The sequence below is a fragment of the Alligator sinensis genome, unplaced genomic scaffold (genome assembly GCF_000455745.1).
Source record: "Alligator sinensis unplaced genomic scaffold, ASM45574v1 scaffold308_1, whole genome shotgun sequence".
Lineage (NCBI taxonomy): Eukaryota > Metazoa > Chordata > Crocodylia > Alligatoridae > Alligator > Alligator sinensis.
The window spans coordinates 1022070-1041393 of NW_005842041.1; the positions used below are offsets into that span (position 1 = coordinate 1022070).

At 44.8% G+C, this 19324-nt stretch overlaps 1 protein-coding gene across 11 annotated transcripts in view; it reads right to left on the reverse strand.

Annotated features, from left to right (window-relative positions):
• Positions 1-19324, reverse strand: part of KANK1 (KN motif and ankyrin repeat domains 1) — a 191245-nt gene that overhangs the window by 120371 nt on the left and 51550 nt on the right. For 7 of the 11 annotated variants that reach the window (XM_025202958.1, XM_025202959.1, XM_025202962.1 and 4 more), the window contains one exon: positions 16067-16207. The exons of 2 other annotated variants lie outside the window; for them this stretch is intronic. The gene's annotated coding sequence lies outside the window, so the exon portion shown is untranslated. Of the gene's footprint in view, positions 1-16066; positions 16208-16900; positions 16922-17052; positions 17125-19324 lie in introns of those variants that run through there. 2 more of the 11 variants (XM_025202963.1, XM_025202964.1) reach the window with 2 other exon arrangements.

Genomic DNA, 19324 nt, shown 5'->3' on the forward strand with positions numbered 1-19324 from the left:
CGTCCACCCTGGTCGCCAATATTGGCTTGCAGGGACGTGTAGCTTTCTTTAACATAGAGAGCCACACCCCCACCCCTTTACTCTTTACGATCCCTCCTGTACAGGGTATAGCCATCTATCCCCATGGTCCAGTCATGGGTGGAGTCCCACCAGGTCTCTGTTATCCCTATGACATCGTAATTGTTTGCACTGAGCATGAGGATGAGCTCCTCCTGCTTATTCCCCAAGCTCCTGGCATTTGTGTACAGGCAAGCAAGTGCCCCCTGGGGGGCTCCTTCCTTGCCCACAGATTTTGCCAGGGCTGGGCTCCCTTAAGTGCCTTGACCTGCTGGCTTTGTAAGGATTGCTCAGCGGGCCAGCAGTGGTGGTAGTGCCCCTGTCCCCCAGCGGGCTTAGTTTAAAGCCTGGTGGAGCAGGTCAGCCAGTCTGGCTGAGAAGAGCCTCCTCCCTAGGGGAGAGAGGTGGAGGCCATCTCTTCCCAGCAGCTCGCTGCCTCTCTCGCCAAAGAGCGGGCTGTGGTCATGAAAGCCAAAGCCTTCCTGACAACACCAGCGCTGCAGTCTTTGGTTGACCACATAGATCCTCCTGTCCCTTCTCAGCCCATAGCCTGAGACTGGGAGGATCGACGTCTAGAACAGGCATAGGAAAAATGGTGGATCCAGCCAGTTCCCATCAGCCCCTGCATATGTTGCTGTGGCTAGTTTTCATGGAGACCCCAACAGCAGCAGCGCCATGACAGCACAGGGCCAGGGTTTCCATGCAGACCGACCCCAGCGGCGCTGGCAGGGTGAGCAGCTGTGCAGGGAGCTGCTCTGGGGCCAGGGCTGGGATCTTGCAGTGTTGACAGCATGGTCTGGATCCAGGGCAGAGGGCCACAATCTGCTCCTTGCATGCCCCTGCTTGGGGTGTGTGGGCAGCGGATCACAGCTCTACCCTGGCCCTGGACCACACTGTCACTGACGCAAGATCCCAGGCCAGCTGTCTGCCAGAGCTGCTGGGGCTGGTCTCCATTAAAACCCAGGCCCTGTGCTGTCATGGCCCTACTGGAGCTAGGGTCTCGATGGAAACCAGCTATAGCAAGGCAGTCAGGGGCTGCTGGGAAATGGAGTCTGCCTTGGGCTCAATCCAGCCCACAAGATCCAGAACTCAAAAAACAAAAACAAACAAACAATTCATATTTACCCAAATCGACAACCACTATGAATCCAATTATTGGGGTTGTATTAAATTCATCATTTCCCCTCCCCTGTCTCCCCTGCCATGCTGTGGTAGAAAAGCAACAGCAGGGGACAAAGGGCCAGACCCCTGCCCCTTGTCCCCCCCCATGCCCATGCCTGTCCTCCCCATGCCTGCCCACCGCCTGCCTCCCTGCTCCCCCTCCAGCCTTACCCTTCCACTCATTGCCCCCCGCCCTCAATCCCTGTTCACCCCCTCCCTCTTTACCTTCTGCTGCAGTTCTGCTCCTCTAGGGCACTCAGCAGCAACAGTGACCGAGGGCCCTGCCTTAGCCCAGCCCAGGAAAACAGCAGCAGCATCTCTTAGCTGGGTTGGGTTGGGGACTGGAGGGACCAGAGCCAGAGCTCAAGGTAAGCAAGAGAGGGGACAACTGGGTGGGAAGGTTGGAGCAGGCACAGGGCAGGGGGCAGACTGCAGGTCATCCCCACCCCATTGTCTTCCCTGAGTTCCCTCTGGCTGTGTGCCTCCTCCCCTGCTAAATGAGCCATCCTGGCTTGGGGCAGGTAGCAGCGCAGCTCCAGCTTGAGGTTTTTTCCCCACCCCAATCAGCTAATCTTAGATGATTCGAGTAAATATGGCAACTCTTTTCTCTTTAAAATTGGTAACATTCCATTTCTGATGCCCTTGTATCAACAACCTCCAAAAACAGTTTAAAAAAAAAAAAATCCAGAAAACCTTTGTGGGTAGAAGAGCTTAAGACTTAAAATAGCTCCATGTCACATTTTTACAGAGCATGTAGTACAAGTTATATCTATTAGTAGTAATATGTTCGAGCCCCACACCGTTTCCAAGAGGATGCTGCTATTATATGGAGTGTCATCTGATTACATGCTATTTAATATGTTCCCAGGGAACTGCTCTTACCAGGTGTTGCTACAAATGAGTGTTCATGAGTTGCAGTCAAATGAGTATATATTCAGGATAGTCTACAGATTTCATGGTAATCATTAGAAAGATCCAATTAAGTCATGTGACCAAATCACTTAAACAGATGGTGGAAACTTAAATAAAACCTCTTGTAAAACTGAGAAAGAATATGGAGATCATTGAATCACAGGGAAAAAAAGTATTGTACATTACTTTTTTTAAAGTTTCCCTCCAGATTTAGAAAAAAAAATTTACAAAACAGATTTGGAGACAAGTTTGATGAGACTAGCTAAAAGATGCATATAACCTCACTCTGATACACAGTATGGCTTTCCTCCCACACAGAAGAGATCTATAATATTTCTGACCTAACATTCTGCTTGCTATGTAACCGAGTTTATAAATAGTCTTTTTGAAAACCACTGGCCCACTTGGACTTGGAAGGAAATTTTTATTTTTTTTTAAACACAAGAAATAAGCTGTTTGAAAAGCCCTTTTAGGAAGGCAAACTAGCCTTGAGTAGCTCCTTTCAATTACAACAGTGAAAATTCAAAGCAATTCCACTGAAGTCCATGGATACATTAGTAAATGAGAAGCATCCCCATTATACTTTTATTGCTCCAGTCCCTTGTTTAAAATCTGTGTGGGAGCCTCATTGTAAGAAGACTAACTTAAGCCAGAGATATGCTCAAAAGAAAAAAAAATCTATTATAAAAATAAGAGCAAATCCTATTTTCAAGTTAGACTGTCCATCTCTTAAGAAACAGAAGACCAATCTGAAATAAATTGGTGCGCCTATTTAGATTTTCCCCCCCCTTAGGCAGTTTCCATTGAGTCAAAAGATTCAACAGAGATTATGGCAGCCAAAATCTTTTTTGCTTTATTAAGCAAAATAGGCAATTTCATATTTGCTGGGACAAGGACCAAAACTATTATAGACATATTCATATGCAAATACTTGTGTTTCTTGGTTCATTAAAATCCCTCTGCTTCTATTAATGTGAAAACTGTAGTTGCCAACATTGGGCAACTATATGTAAGATGTAAATAGTTCTATAATACATTATATACCCAGACATTAGCTATCAGGTATTTGAGAACCATTAAGCAAACATGGAAAGTTTCCTATCTGCAATCCCAGATTTGTTTCCTTTAGTTATTGCCACAAAAATTAATGAACTGTGCTGCTAAAATAGTTTACTTCAGTACACTGAGGCTTTATTTAAAGCCCAAAACCCCTTTGAGAAGTGATTTTATATTAAAGGGGAAGGAGTTAGAGATTTACAAAGTCAATAAGAATTCATAACTTCTGCATTTTAATCATTCATAACCACTGTGTTTGATTTACCCCACAATTCCCATCAGAAAATGAAAAAAAAAGTTTTGAAGAATGAGTTATTCTCAATGTAAATCTCCAGCAAGCCTCTGTCAATCATGTTAGTCTTTTCCCTGGTTTGCTTTTCCTGCCTTCTTACTGAAGCTACAGAATCAGTTTTAATTGTTTTGTGACTTCTTATCAGGAAGAAAAAATATTTGGAAAGCAAAAATACTGAGTTAGTGCTCAGCAGTGCCTTTAAGCAGTAAAAAACTGCTATAGACATGTTTTTAAATAAACATGCACAGTGCATTATGCATCATAAACAGATTTTCATTTTACCATTCATTTCTCTTCTCAAATTTTAAGGGTAACAACTTCCAAAAACCCCAAATTCTTATTAAGAATGATTTATAGTTTAATATATAGGAGGGATAAAATGAGATTATAGGCACAGACAAAATCTTTGGAGAGAGGGAGACAGTTTTTGTTTACTGCAAACTGCAGATTTTCCCCCCACTGTCAGAATAGTAACCTGGAAGGGAAGTTATCATCTCAGAAATTTTAGCATAAGGAGAATCTTGTTGGCTGAATGTATATTGTGAATACTGGGCACTTGTATAGTTTTTATTTTAGATGCTTTGCTATTTTTATATACTTGCTTTATTTTATACATTTCCATTCTGAATGAGGATACAAGAAGCTGTTCAACAAGCAAAGATTTGTTTTAAAAGTGGTTTTATATGCAAGTTTATTTAGTGGAATCTTAACCCAGAGTATTCAGGGGAGGGGGGTAATTGTTAGATAAAATTTAAAAATCGGGTATTTTACTTTATTGGAAATTTGGAAGAATGCCAAAATTAAGAAGTGTGTTTGTTATTATAAAGGAGTTTATTTAAAATCATACTTCAAAACAATTTAAAGGAAAAAAGAATTTTTAAAACCAGTTAACATATTACTTTATGCTATATTTGTTTTTTCATTTCTGATATTAGTTTTAAACAAAGAAACTGACTTCTGTTTATAGTGCAACTCACTGTTTGCTTTAGTTCTGCAATATTTGGATTTGAAACATAAAACGTAAGTAAATGTTTGCTTAAAAAAATACAGTATTTTTAGTGGAACCTTCTTGTGGAAACACTTCTATTATGTTCATGGTAGAAACCTGTCTTCACAAGGAGAAAAAACAACTTTGGGCCAAATCTAAAAGTTGACAAACAAAAGGGACACTTCCTGGCAAATAGGAAACACTAAACAAATCAACCAGCTGTTGTGCTGACAACATCAAATAAAGAAATTGTGGAGTTTAGACTACCCTTTATCAATAATGCATGGCTGCGCACAGACAATTTATAGCTGTTTTCCATCACTGGGTATTGTGTAGTACTAAATTAAAGTCTACAAAATTCAAGGACAGTCCACCCACACAGCTACTGTAAAGCCAGACATGCCACTCTGAATAAACGTTTTAAAAAGCCTTTTATGAGTTTTATTAGCATATTGGTCCATGCAACTCCCGATGGACCATATATTTCTTTTCTCTTAAAATAAAAGGAATAAATTAAACTAAACATAAATTTGTTTCTAAAGATGATCAGCAAGAGGGAAATAAAAAGTTCTTCCTTTGTTGTTACTTTGTGTACAAACTCCAATTTTAATATTTAAATCCAAGTAGGAAAATAAGAATGTTTTTACTACATTAGAAACTAAATCATTCAGATCTCAGAAAACACTCTTCAGTAAGTGCAAAAGTAGTCACGCTTAACATCAAACGAACTTGGAAATAAAACTATGCTAAGCATCAAACTGGCTTTTACAGTTTATCAAATCAGTGGAACTAAATAGATACTTAAAAGCATCTTTGAAAGTCATGGGTTTCAAAACTAGTTACTGTACTGCAATCCCCTACTAGCATTTTACAAAACCAACAATAAAATCAGAGGTGACATCAATCTGCAAGCTTAGTTGACTCATGGTGACAAGGCAGCCATACTACCCTACAAGTCACTTTCAGTCAGTCACGGCCTTTGATATCCTGCTGCAGTTTCAGGGAAGGAGCAACTACACCATATTCGCAAACCCTTTGTGGCTATTATTTTACTGTTACTGCTGTCCAGTCCTCCTTTACAAAAAAACAAACAAACAAAAGGGTAGTGACATTTCACCGAAACCCTTGTTTGCAACATTTGCCTTCCAACCACTAGCTCAGCATGGCAAACAACCAGGAGCCTCCAAGCCTGTCAGTATACCCGATCGGTCTCTCTCAGCTATCAAGTAAGCCATTCTAAGGTACATCTCCTTCACCTTCACAAGCTACTGTTGCCACTGTGCGTGGCCACTAGGTTCACTAGCCCCAAATTAGCAATATGGAACAACTATCTAGATTTTTCCCATTCAATAAAGGAAACGTGATATAACAGTTAGGCAGTGCCAAGTCATCTGCTTCTGTAAACCACAATTGAGGCAGACAGAATTTAAACCATATCTGTAACCTGATAGAATGCAAATATCTCTGAACTAGTTAGGAGGCATGATTGTGTGGTGCAGACATTGCCAGAGGGGTAAAGACTTAGGCCCCTGGCACACTTTACATTTATGGCACAATTAATTTTTATTTTTTTTTAATTGTGCCATAAATAGTAACAGTGCCACACAGTCAGCCAATTTATGGCACTAAAAAGTGGCAAACCAGCCACAAAGATATTCCACATATGGGCAACATGCTTGTTGTTGGTTCATATGAGGCCATAAATGGGATGTGTGGCATGCTCCCAACCTGACAAATCAGCCAATTGCCAGCATCAGGACCAGGACAGCCCCAGTCCTGAGGTTGAAAGTGGGCAGCAGGTAAGCCAGTTGCAAGGTCCCCCCACAGGGAAGCTTGGCAGCTCCCCTGACTGGGAACCTTCAACCCCTGGACCTGGCAGCCTTTGCTGCCTTGCCCTGCAGCCCCACCTGGAGCTGTGGAGTAGGGCATTTTAAAATGCTGTGGGGGAACAAGACAGTCCAAACTGTCACAGAGGGTCCCCAGAGCTCCTCACGACCTAGCACTTCAAAGTGCCGGGGCAAGACGAATAAAGCCTGGTCTTGGGAAGTCCATCAGCTCCCCCCTCTGGGAACCTTTTCAACCCAATTGGTCTGGAAGGTTCCTGTTCAAACAATGCTGCAACTGGGTTCAGTCCCCAATCCCCAGAAATGTGTGTCCTGCCACGCACATGTGGCATGGCAAAGGACGGGATTGTTGAGATCAGGGATCATGTCCCATTGCACCATTATTTGAACCTCTGTCAATTGCCCTAGACTACCTGCTTTGAGGTAATAAATAAATAGACATGGCAGACCTGGCTTTGCTGAAATCAAGTGTGGATGCATTAAGGGTCAACTTCAGTTAAATTCTTCCCAAGTTATACTATTAGGAGTGCAGAATGGCCCTGTGTATCCTATTCCCTGGGGGTTATCATTAAAAGTTGGATCCAGACAAGGTATGCAGGCACCCACCTATCAGTTAATCTCAACAGAAGTTTATATATAGGGTCTGGATTTAGGCCTCAGTTCTTTTTTGAATGGGCAAAGCTTCCTAAAAAGCTACTGTGCTCCAGGAGGCTTATGCTTTACTAAAAGTGAAAAGCAGTGACAAATCCAATTCATTCCACTATGTCAAAGAAAAAAAAAATATATATAAACCAAAACACTATAGCCTGCTCCACCGCTGTTAAGTGGTCAAGTTGTAAACTGGGGCCAAGATTAACATCTTACTCTCTCCACTATCACAGCAGCAAAAGATACCCGAGATATGATTCAGCTGCAATTCAGCCACAATCTTTACTTCCTTTTAGTTTCCATTAATACTGTCCAATACTTAGGTAATAAGAATTTTAAAAGGGCAATTACCAAATGCTTGGATTCTGAATTGCTGAACTACAAGAAGAGAAAAAATTAATAGATCCAAAAGTCCCTGTGATAAGCTATGCAGCTGTTCATTTGGAGTTTGATAATACTGGAATAATGCACTCAAATATATCAAAGCTGAAGGATAGAGCTTTGAATAGTGAACCATTCAAGCTGCTTTGATTTGAAGAAACAAAAAAAAAACAAGAAAAAAAGAAAGAAGTCTGTTATAAGCAGCCTATTGTCTAGCACCCATGAAGCTTGCTTTGTAAGTTAGAAAGCATTTCATTTGTTCTTAAATGGGATGTACAGCTCATTAAAGCTGTATCTCTACTAAAATAAAAGAGAATTGTGTAACTTGCTTGAGCTGCATGGGTAGAGAATGCTGCTAGAGCATTCACGTTGCCTTTAAATGCTACACAATGCCTGTCTGAGTACTGAGATCATGGACCAATGTTAATACATTTTGATGCAATTTAAAACAGGTTTGCTTACTGATATAAATTATGGTGGGAACAAGCCTACAGCCGTAGCATGGGAACAGGCAATAGTACATTGGAATTTACCAAACTACCACAGGTGGGATAGCTGCCTTCCCGAGTTAATTCCACTGGACTGAGTGAAGTCACCAACAATGCTTGTGTTCTTAGATTTAAGAGCCACAACTTGTATGGCTTTACCATTTTATATAAAAAAAAACTGCCCAATTTAACATTAGGGGTGCACCAATACAAATTTTCTTGGCTAATACCAATGGCCAATTATTAACCAGCCATATTGGCCGATACTGATCTGATAGCCAATTTACAAGAATGCAGCCAGGCAGCTTGGAGAGCAGCATCCAGTCGGTAAATCTGTGGGGAGTGAGTGGGACAGGGGCTGCCCAGCCAGGTTGATGAAATGCAACCCCAGGGTGGGGCACAGGGAAGAGCCATAGGCAGCTCATCTGGGGGAGGGTATGGGGGGGCTGGGGAAAGGGGGTGGGTCCCCACTTCTGTGCACAACTCCAGGGGAGGCATGCGCCCCCCCATATTTCTACGTCCACCCCATAGCGACCCCTCCCAGTGCCACCACTGCCCACCCTGCCCCCAACCACTCAGAGCCCAGCCCCACCACCAGGAAGAGGCTGGCACAGCCCCTGGCCCTGAGCCTGCAGCCCAGCTTCACCCCACAAACAATTCGGGGGGGGGGGGGGGGGGGAGAGAGAGAAAGGGGTATATGCCTCCCATGCCTTCTCCAGGGATGCGTGCAGTGGTGGGGAGCCACCCCCACTCCTCATCCCCCAGACAAGTCACCTGTGGCTCTGCCCCACTCCCAGGGTCACATTCACTGCCCTAGCTGGGCAGTGTCTACCCATGTCCCACTCGCTCCCTCACCCTGTGGGCTGAGTCTCCCACCCTCCCCGACTTACCAACAGGAGGCTGCTCTCCACACTTCCAGGTTGCATTCTCGGTCACGTGCATGCTGCGACTGCACTCACGCACACAGCATTTAATCGGCGACATTAAATTGGCTACACCAGCAAAAAACATTGATTGCCAATAATGTTAATTTCTTTTTAATTGGTGCTGATCCGATATGCCACCAGTATATTGGTGCACTCTATTTAGTATATGTACAAATTTAAGTGCAACCTTTTTTTAAAACAATAAAAAGAATGTATTCATGTGAGAATAATGCAGATTAAATCTCCATGCTGTACTCTAGACAACCCTTTTCTTATTAGAGGAAACCAGCTTACTTTGTAAAAGTAATATTTGCCAACCCTACTCTATCACATTTTAATTCAAAGCAGGTCTTTTACAGGCACAGGAGTAATAGCAAGCTTTTTCAGGGGGTGGGAAGGGAAGGGGGGGTTAAATCTGCAACACTGCCACCATTCAGATGCAGAAGAGAACTGTTTGCTATACCTGAGAAGCCTGGAAGGAGGGAAGACATTACTCAACCTAAGGACTGGAGTAGTACCAACCATCTCAGACTTCCTCATCCATAAATTTAGTTCATCCCAAGCTGCATTCACCGATTGTCTGAAGTCTCCTGCTCAAAAGCATCCCTTCAAACATATCCCTTCCGTTCCAAATCTCTCTTGCTTCAATGCTCTCATCTCTTTCCCCTCCCTCTACCCCATTCTTTCCTAGACACAGCAAGAGCCTTGTTTACTTCTACCCTCTGTTCCTTTTTCCTGAGGAGGACAATAGGAACCTCAGTCCTGCTTTTGATCCTTGAGGAAAGCCTCCTCTCTCCCCCCAGTCACACACAAGATAGCCTTTACTAGAAGCAAAGGAGGAACCAGCCTCCCTGCTGACTTTCCAGGCCCCAAAGTTTTTCTTTACCATTAAAAGCCTTAACTCCAATAAGCAGAACCAACACACTAGGCATCAAGCTCCAAACCAGGCGCACACTGAATTATCAATTGCACAGACTACAAATTTCAAGCCCATTAGTTAGGCAGGAAAAAACAAAAAACAAAAACCCATATACGGATGGGAAATGGAGGCAAACACTTTCTCAATCACCATGGCTCTCTACACCAAGTATGAGCTGAGCTCAGTGCAAAAATTCCAAAGGCAGAAGGTTAATGGGATTTGTGCCTGTCCCCCACTCACATGGTAGGACTCAAGGGTGCAACAGAGCCCCTCCCCTACAGTCACCCTTCTGTTTCCAGGGTAGGAAATGCAGTTGCTACTCCTGAGGGTACTCTTTGGATACACTAGACTCAATGACCCCTGCCTATCCCCACAACACTCACTGTAGCTGGACTGTTCATGGCAACACAGAGGCCACAAATTTTACTCCAAACCCAAAGACCCAAACACATCCATCCACACTGCATTAATTTCAGTTTAAATGTCTCTACTACTTTTAGTCGCTTTAAAATGTGTTAAGCAGTCTCATTGTCAGGACTTGCAAGAGACCAACATCTTTGAGATGCTTTAGTTTGAGGCATGTACAACTTATCCCAATTACCGGTCTTCTTTCAGCATCTTGGGGACGGTAGACAGCAACAGTTGCCAGAGACTGGTTGTGCCTTCAAACAGGTATTGTCACCACCCAAGGAGGTCTCTATAGCACAGAAAGAGCAATGGCTCTAGCCTTTTAACCCATACCCCTACTCTCAGGGTGCAGACAGAAGTACAGCTCTAGGGTCTAACGGATGGTGCTTCCCAGAAAGCGCCATGAGTTAGACAGATCCTCCCAACCCAACAAATGTTAGCTTTTGGGTCGGGGGGGGAAAATCAAGCTCCAATTTGGAGATAATCCAGGAAGAGAGGTTGAGTCTCTGCAGCCTCTTCCCCTAGCCCTACCCCCACCCACTTTCGGGGCCCCCCAGTGCTATCCCAGGATGGGAGAGAAAGAAGGCAGGGGAGGAAGGACCATTCTGGGGTTTCCCCAGCCTGCACTAGAGTAAGAAGGGGGTGGACTGAAGTCTTGCCACACACTTGTCAGCTGGGCAACCCCCAGAATGAGCTCCCTCAGCTCCCTTCTCCCTCTCCCATTCTGAAAACCGCACTGGTAGAAAGGCTGGGCTGCATCAGCCCAGACCTGCTCCTGACATGCACAGACACAAGTTAATGTAGGTGCTCCATTTTGAATATAATGAGGGTTCAGATTGTCGTGGGATCAGGCCCTTTTAAAGCACTCTGTAGCCATGCACTTGTGTTAGGTTGCAGCTATACAGCACTTTCCAGGGCCAGATCAGGCAAAAATTGTCACTCCTGTCTGCACCCTTAGGATGCATCCACACAAAATAGCATATGTCTGTTGCAGCATCTTAAAGCAGTTTGAGACACTGCAGAAGGCAAGCCACAAACTAAAAACTGTTCCCGGTGCTACATAATTGCAGCATGGGCTCTAAGTTTGATACCAGAGAATCCCAGTATCAAAAGAAAATATGCTAGAGAAAAGTGGCTTGGGGTGCGCTTCTAGAGTATGCCCAGAAGCAAGTGGAGGCTAGGACCTCCAAAGCAGTGCTCTATCACTTGGCCAGAGGGTCTCTATGCCTACTGTGTGCCCCTGCTGCTCCAGCATGCTGCCTCAGAAGCAGGGCATAGATGGCAGCAGTGGCTTGGACCCAGGTTCTGTCCAAGGTTGCTCCAGAGCCTGCTGGGCACCCAGGGTCTGCCGTGGGCCCAAGCAGGCTGCCTTGCAGTCATGCACAGGGGCCAGATGTGCTTGTGTCCTGGAGACAGTGGCACCCCATTCTCAGCTCCAAGCCAGCCAGAGTCAGGAGGACCCAGAGTTTGTGGCAGGGACATGGGTTTTCTTTCTACCCCGCTCCATGGGAAAAAAAAAACAACACAAAAACAAAACAAAAAACCCCAAAAACAACAAAACACAAATTTTCCCTTTTAAAGGGGAAACCATGGGTTACTCTGTTTGCAAACAGCCCACTGCAGGCTGGCAGAGTTCCAGCCTGCAAGAGCTACTTGGAAATGGGTGGGAAACTAAGGCAGGAGCAGCCACAGAGCCCACCCAGCCCAATGGCATGTGTGGGGACTGTGTGCAGGGATGGCCCCTCACGGCACACAGTTCCTGCTACCAGCAGCAGCTGCACAGCCAGCAACAGGCCTTTGGGGTGTTTATAGCCTGCTCTAGGCAAAGTCCCCTAGTGATATGCAGTGCCACCAGAGTCCCAGGGACTATGTGTGGCACAGGGAACCAGCCTGGCCCGCACCTTCAGGCAGGACTGAGCTGGCTCCATGCAGCCACTTGGAGCTCCCAACACTTCAAGCAGGAACAGCACACCATTGAGCCACACCAGCTCCTGCTTCCATGTGGCCACCACATGGAGGCAGCAGCCAGCCTGACTTGATGGCAGTGCTGGAAACCCCCATGTGGAAGCAGAAGCTGGCCTGTTCCTGCCTGAAGGCATGCACCAGTGAACCATGCTAGCTCTGTGTGCCGCATGTAGCCCCCAGGACTTGTGCAGCACCATGCGCTGCCGAGGGGCTCTGCCTGCAGGAGGCCCTGAGCACCCCAAGGACCTGTGGCTGGCTGCTGCTGCCACTGCCAGCTATGGGGGCTGTGCAGAGAGGGGAGGCAGGAGGGCAAGTGTGTTGCATGGTCCCTGCCACAAGCCCCACACACCCTTCCACATCTCCCGCAAACCCCACAACCACAAGCCTCCCATACCCACCCACATATCTTCCCAAAAAGCCCCATACCCTCCTCACAAACCCCCTCCTCCCCCCCTAAATCTCACACCCTGGATGCCCAGCTGCCAGACAGGACAGGCCCTGCTGGTGGGCGCCACAGCTGCAGGGGCAGCTGCCACATTGCAACCCTTCCCCATGCCAACACTGGTACTGGGACATTAAGCCCTGGCCAGGGGGCGGGCAGCACTCCTGGTCCCAGCAGCCATTTGGAGGATGTGATAGGCTGGGCGGGGGAGTAGAGGTAGCAGTGCGGGTAGGCAATTTGCAGGGGGGATTGGAGGTGGCAGCAGGGTCTGTGTGTGTATATGTGATGGGCTGGGAGGGAAGAAAGAGAGGAGAGGGGTATGGGGGAGCGCTCTGGGTACAAGCGGCTACCAGAGCCAGGCTTGATGCTCCCCTGCCCCCCTCAAGAAGCCTGTGCAGGGGGAAGCCAGCCTGGAAGGCAAGGGGCAGTCCCTGAGCCCCAGTCAAGGACTTTCCAGGAACTGTATGGGGATCACTGGGGCCTGGACACAGGCGCGGGAAGCAGAACAGTAAGGCCTGGCACTGCTCAGAGCCAAAGCAGCAGGTGAGACAGCTGCAGCTGGACCCATGTCCTGGTGCTGGGAGGGAGAAAGTGGGAGCAGGCAGGGGCTGTGGGAAAGGAGTGAGAGGCATTGGCAGGCCTGTGGGTTGCAAGTGAGGGGCAAGGGCATGTGCAGGGGTAGGGCATATCAGTGTTATTCAATGCCAGAAAGCAGCTGCAGCTGTTCCCACATCTTGGTGAGTGGAGGGGCAGGGAGAGCTCTGATTTTTCTATGATTAAAAAAAACCCAAAAGCAAACACTAAAGCATATAGATATTTAGAATGTATTATTATAATGACAAAGGCACTGGTAGGCTTCCAAACTGCTTTAAGAACTTGTAAATATATCAATAAAACACTGCCCAACTGATCTCTCTCTATATAGCAGTGTTGCATTTTAATCATGGAAGAACATAGATTTTGGGTATTTCAATGAGAGAGAATTTGGAGGGATTTTGTTTGGGTTTGTTTTTTTTTTTTTAAATCAAAGAATTTGCAATTTTTAAATGGGGAACACTAGGATCCCTGCTGTTGAGGTAAGTGGCGGGACCCAAGCAAAGGAGCCTGCCCACGGCCAGCACCAGGAACCCAGTTGGAGGGCAGACAAGGTGGCTGACCTGACCATTTGGGCACCAGGAGGACATGCTTCAACAGTTCAAGGCAGGCCACTGCAATGAGCACGTCTTCTGAGCAACAGCTGCCTAGGTGGCAGAGCAACAGCACCAGAAGACAAGACAGCAGTCCTGCACAAAGGCCAACTGGGTAGCCATGGCCTACTGACAGGTGGCCCAGAGTGCCCATGCCACAGTCCAGGCAACCGTGCAGCCATGGGGTCGGAAGTCCAACTGGGCAGATACTGTCACAGGCGGTGGATACTGTTGCAGGTGGCAGCAGGTCACAGCCAGGCAGCAGCCCCTACTGCCAGACTGCTGCAGTCAGTAGAAAGTGCAGCAGCCACTCTAGGTTAGGGCTGCTTCGGCAGTCCAGCTGCCACAATGGGCTAAGGTCCCCAAATATCAACTGGCCTGGCCTCAGAAGCTTCTGAGGGCAAGTAGCCCTGACCTGCTTGCCAGGGCAGCTTTTTATCCTGCTGGGGCCAACACAGGTGATAACCCCAGCCTCTAGCTCCCCCTGGTTGAAGATCCAGGAGGAGCTGGGCAGGGTCAGTTTGCCCCAGGTGGCACAATTTGCCCCAAACCAAAGTGCATGTACAGGTACGTGTGTCAAGGAAAAAAAAAAAGTCTCCAGTGCAGATTTGTGCTGCTGCTACTTGACCTGCTGCAAGTACACATGCCTACGTGTGTAGACATGCCCTTAAAAAGGCCAACAAGGACACCAACCAACATATGAAGCTACCAACCAAAGCTCAATCTCTGCATTTCAAGTCATTTCACAGCTCTAAAATTACCGCTACATGCTCCTGTTCTACTCACTATATTATTCTGATTATAACCTCACCCCATATTCCAGGTTGAGTTTTAGAAAACAGACTCCTTCCTTGCCCCTTCCAAAAAAAGAAGATCATAATTCCATATAGTCTTTGCACTGCTATTGCCCTTATTTAAAAATAATCTCACAGGAAAAACTAAACAAAAACAGTGACCAAAAGTATTAAATGGACTTAAATAAATAAATGCTACAACAACAAACATTCACTGAACCATAGATACATTTTGCCCAAGGCCCACCATATCGTCTTCAACCTAAAATTCCAGGTCAATACACAACTATTTTAATTTAAATGGAAACTGTCCATAGACTGGCTCTTAAGAGGTCAGATTTGAACTACAGTTGTGGATTCAAATTTATTATAACATGTACAGCCAAAAAGTCCTGCTTTTAGGGGTTCATTATCCATACCTCCCTAATGTTTTGGGGAATGTGAGGAGGGAGGAAGTGGGGGGCTGTACCAACACCATGATTGTTTGCAGATGTTAGCCCAGATTTGACTTTTCCTTAAAAAAAAAAAAAAAAAGCAACCAAGGTACATTTAGCTAATCTTGTTTTGGAAGAATGAAATGTGGATGCGCCTTATATAAATCTAAAATATATATATTTTAAATTTAAGCCTCAGACATTTAGAGTCGCTGAGATGCAATAAGTCTTTCAGCCAGTTAGTTACTGTATTTACTAGAGTCAAGGACAAAAGTTCCCCCACATTTAATATGGGGGGGGTGGAGGGGGGAGAAGCCCCTTGACCTAGAATGGAGCATGAGGGTAGTGGAGCAGGGGGCAGGCAGCTGCTATGGATTAAGCTCCAGCACCTACCCAGGGTCCAGGGTAAGGGCCATAGCTGCAGCTGCTGCTTCCTCCCTCCCCTCCTCATCCCTCAACATGCAACCTCTGCTCCCCTGCCCACCCCTCACCCTTGCTCCATGCCATGCATGATGCAGCCTGGGACACTGAGCACAGACCCAGCCTGGCCCTTTAGCAGCAGCACGTACCCCACATAGTTGCTATGGAGACTGGGTTGGGGCCATGTTCTGTGCCCCAGGCAGGGAATCAAGCCTGCCAGCACAGATCAAGTGTAATGGGGGGCGGGGGGTAGAAAGGAGGGGAGGGAGCAGAGGCAAGAGGGTGGCAGGTAGGAGACAGGAAGGGGGCAAACTGTTTGATCTGTCCAGACAACCTGACTCCCCACTGCAGCAGTGAGAGGAATGAATTAAATAAAGATGACCCTTCAATAACTCAATTATATAGATGGAAAAATTCTAACAAAATTTATAGAATTTTCCATGCATAGAATCTAGTTATGGGGGGGGGGGGGGGTTGATCTAAAGTCCAGGGTCATCTTAGATTTGAGTGAGTATGATAGCTTCCCCAGTTCAGTCTCCACCTAGGAGACAGAAAAATTGTTTGGACCCTGTGATAACTGATCTGATCAGGAAGTCCCCATGCGATTTTAGTGGCCACAATGTGTTCCTTTCTCCACAGCTTAAGTGACATGTATTGATGGTCTTGTATGACAAGCAATATGGATTTTATGTTAGTTTGTTGCAAGGCAAAGGCTAGTGTTCTTGATATAGAAAGACATCTTACCTCAAAGATCTGTAACTTAAAATTCTCAATCCTTTACTTTTCTTCAGGCATTTTTTAAATAAGAAAGAAAGCATAGGATTCAGTTAAATCAACACATCAGCATTCAACAGTGCATCCAGATCCTTGAAAGTAAACATCATTCTGTAAGGAAGAAAGACCCAAGAGAGAGAAACATCCATTAGTGAGCTACAAGAGTCTGGAAATAAACATTTATATAGCAAAAAGTGTTAAATGGGTCCTAAAAATCTTAAAAAAAACCCACTTAGGACAAGCTAAAAAAGTCCTTTTCTACCCCTTATAGTACCAGAACCATGTAAATTAATTGCAAGTGAAACCAGTGAAAACGAAAGATATTTTGCTAACAGCCTTTTTAGAAAAATAAGTGACTACCTGTACAATTAGATACTCAATACCTACAATGCTTTACTAGTTTAGCTTCTTAGCTAAAACCATAACTATAACATTTTTAATATATACACAAATAAAAAAAAAAACCCATAGATCCCTTCAACTATATATAAAAACAGAGAGCTCTAAGCATGTCCCCAAAACAACAAGAATTTCCTACATACCAACTATCAACCAATGCCGCAAGGGAGAAAAATACACTAGAAAACACACACACACACACACACACACACACACACACACACACACACACACACACACTCTAAAACATAGGCGCTGTGAGTAGTAAGTTAGCACTGAGCCCATCTTGTTTAAAACCTTAGAAGCATCAACTTAAAGAGGTGTTACTGCTCAGCCTTAACGAAATCTGTGCGTTTGTGAAAAGCACAGGGAAGCATTGTACAGAATGCAGCAATGAAGACTTACTAAGACTGGAGGGATTTTTTCTGTTTGCCTCAACACTGCAGCAACTGCTTACTTCTACTTTGATCATACAGGACTTGCACACATGCTTCTTTTTACCCACTAGAAACACTCCCATAGAAATCAAGAGCTACTCAAAATGTAAAACCTCATACCTAAATCTCTGGAGTCCGGAATGTTAGTGTGTGTAATACAACTCCTCTTTCTCTATAGGAAGATCCAAAGATACATCACTTAGCTTGGGATATTTTTAATTCACTTACACATCCTTTTGAAGGGAAAGGGGAGTCCTCAGAAGACTGCATTTCACCACATACTAGTTAAAAATCCTTGCACAAATCAATTCTCCCTTTCCCCTTCCCCCCTTGACTTTTGCTTCTGGAAATAAGTAACCAAGAGCCAGGTTAAGATTCCAGGTTTACAGCCTTTACATAGAACAAACAGGGCTGAGTTTAGACTGGTATTGGTAAGTTGAAGGGACCTAAATGTTTTCCAACACATTCTCTTGCAATTTGACACAGCCCTAGAGGGGAAGGCAGTGCTATGTACCCATCCTAACCAATTTCATCCTGGGGCTTCTGCTGGGAACAAACTACACACAGGCAAAATCTGTTCAAACTGCAGCTGGAGCACTTGACCCATGTGCATGGGGAGGAGAAACAGGGAAAAGAGAGGAGAGTGGTATAGCCAAAAGCCATGCAAAGCAATTTTGAAGGAAAAAAAAAAAGCTGTTTGAATTCTGCTTGTAAAATTCTCAAGGCTTTATCATTAGAAACTACACAAATTATACGTTAATCTGGAAAGATGATGAACCAGTTTATTAGGGAGTCTACTAAAACCATGAGATTCAGCTTTAGTGGAGTATATAGGCATTAGAATCATAGAAAAGGAGGGTTGGAAAGGACCTCAGGAAATCATTTAGTTCAGGTGTGGGCAATTATTTTGGGCAGAGGGCCGCTTACTGAGTTTTGGCAAGCGATCAAGGGCCGCATGACAGGCAGCCCAGGGCAGATTAGTATTAATTTTCTACATTTTTTAGGGGCCCTGTGGGCCAGATAGAATTGCCTGGTGGACTGCATTTTGCCCACCCCTGATTTAGTTCAACCCCCCACTCAAAGCAGGAGCATCCCCAACTAGATCATCCCAGCCAAGGCTTTGTCTAGCCAGGTCTTAAAGACTTCCAAGGAAGGTTAGTCCAAGCACAATAAAAGTTCTTAACAAGTTACGAGCACTCAGGTGTCAGTGTCCTGATACCTATGCACTGTCCCTTTGTTACCAGTCCTATAATTGCTTTAATCCTAAACTAATTAAAAAATCCCTCAAGCCTTCATTCTTCTCAGAAGAATTTAAAAATGTATGACAAGTCACCCTTTCAAGTCTTAGAACAAAGTTTACTGTAAATTTTAGGAAAAAGTAAAAGATAAAGTAGGATGAACTCTCTTGATTCACGCACCACCACCAGTAAAAAAAATACAAACAAAACAAAAACCAAAACTGACCTTGACCCCCCCCTCCCACCAGCCAGAGTGCACTCTTTTTACTGGAGCGCCTCTGCTCAAGTTTAAGCAAGTTCCAGAACTGTGGAATAAGATTGAAAAATCCTACCTTCCCTCCCCCAGTCTACTAGGTTTGATAAAATAATTTCCTTACTATACAGGAAAAGTACTTTTACATTACACATATACTATTTATAAATATCCTCTGTAAGAGGACAAGAAGCAATCTAAGCAGTCTTCAAAAGCAGTGATCCAAGAGCAGCAGTTTACATGAGGTATTAGATTAAGAGCTCCGTTTTCATCATCATGGTTGTATGGAGAAATTAAAATGTGTATCCCAAATCAAAGGCATTCAGCTCAAAGGTAATCCAGGTATTTATTTTTCTAAGCACATCAACAAGAAGTGTTTACAGTTTTCTGTAGTGTTTGTTGGTTTTCTGTCAGCATATGGTTAGCTTATCCTTCAAAAAGGTGTTTTCAAGTATTTATTGGTGTAAATAAAAAAGCAAGCCATGCATTTTTAAAAGTTTGTCAAAAAGCCTCAGAAAAAGTCAAGCTAAATACAGTTAGAAAGGTTGTTGCTATTGTTACTCTGATAAGGGCAGTTACATTCTGCAGCCAAATAGAAAAAATGCAGTACAAGGCTCTAGCTCCATCAGTTTCTAGTCCTTTGCTCCCTACTGTGGCTCTCCCCACAAAATAGGGTGCTGACAGATATGGAAAACAAAAGCCAAAACCAAAAACCAAACAAAACCAAGAAAACCCTGCAGCATTTTACCTGAAGAGGAATTGGATCAGTTTGACCTGGCTCTCTCAGTGTCTGTATAACTCACACACTTCAGCAGGGCTTTTTGGCACTTCTGTCTAATAGCTGATTCAATCAACTATTATATAAAAGCACCAAAAAGCCCTGCTGCACTGACGAAAAGTT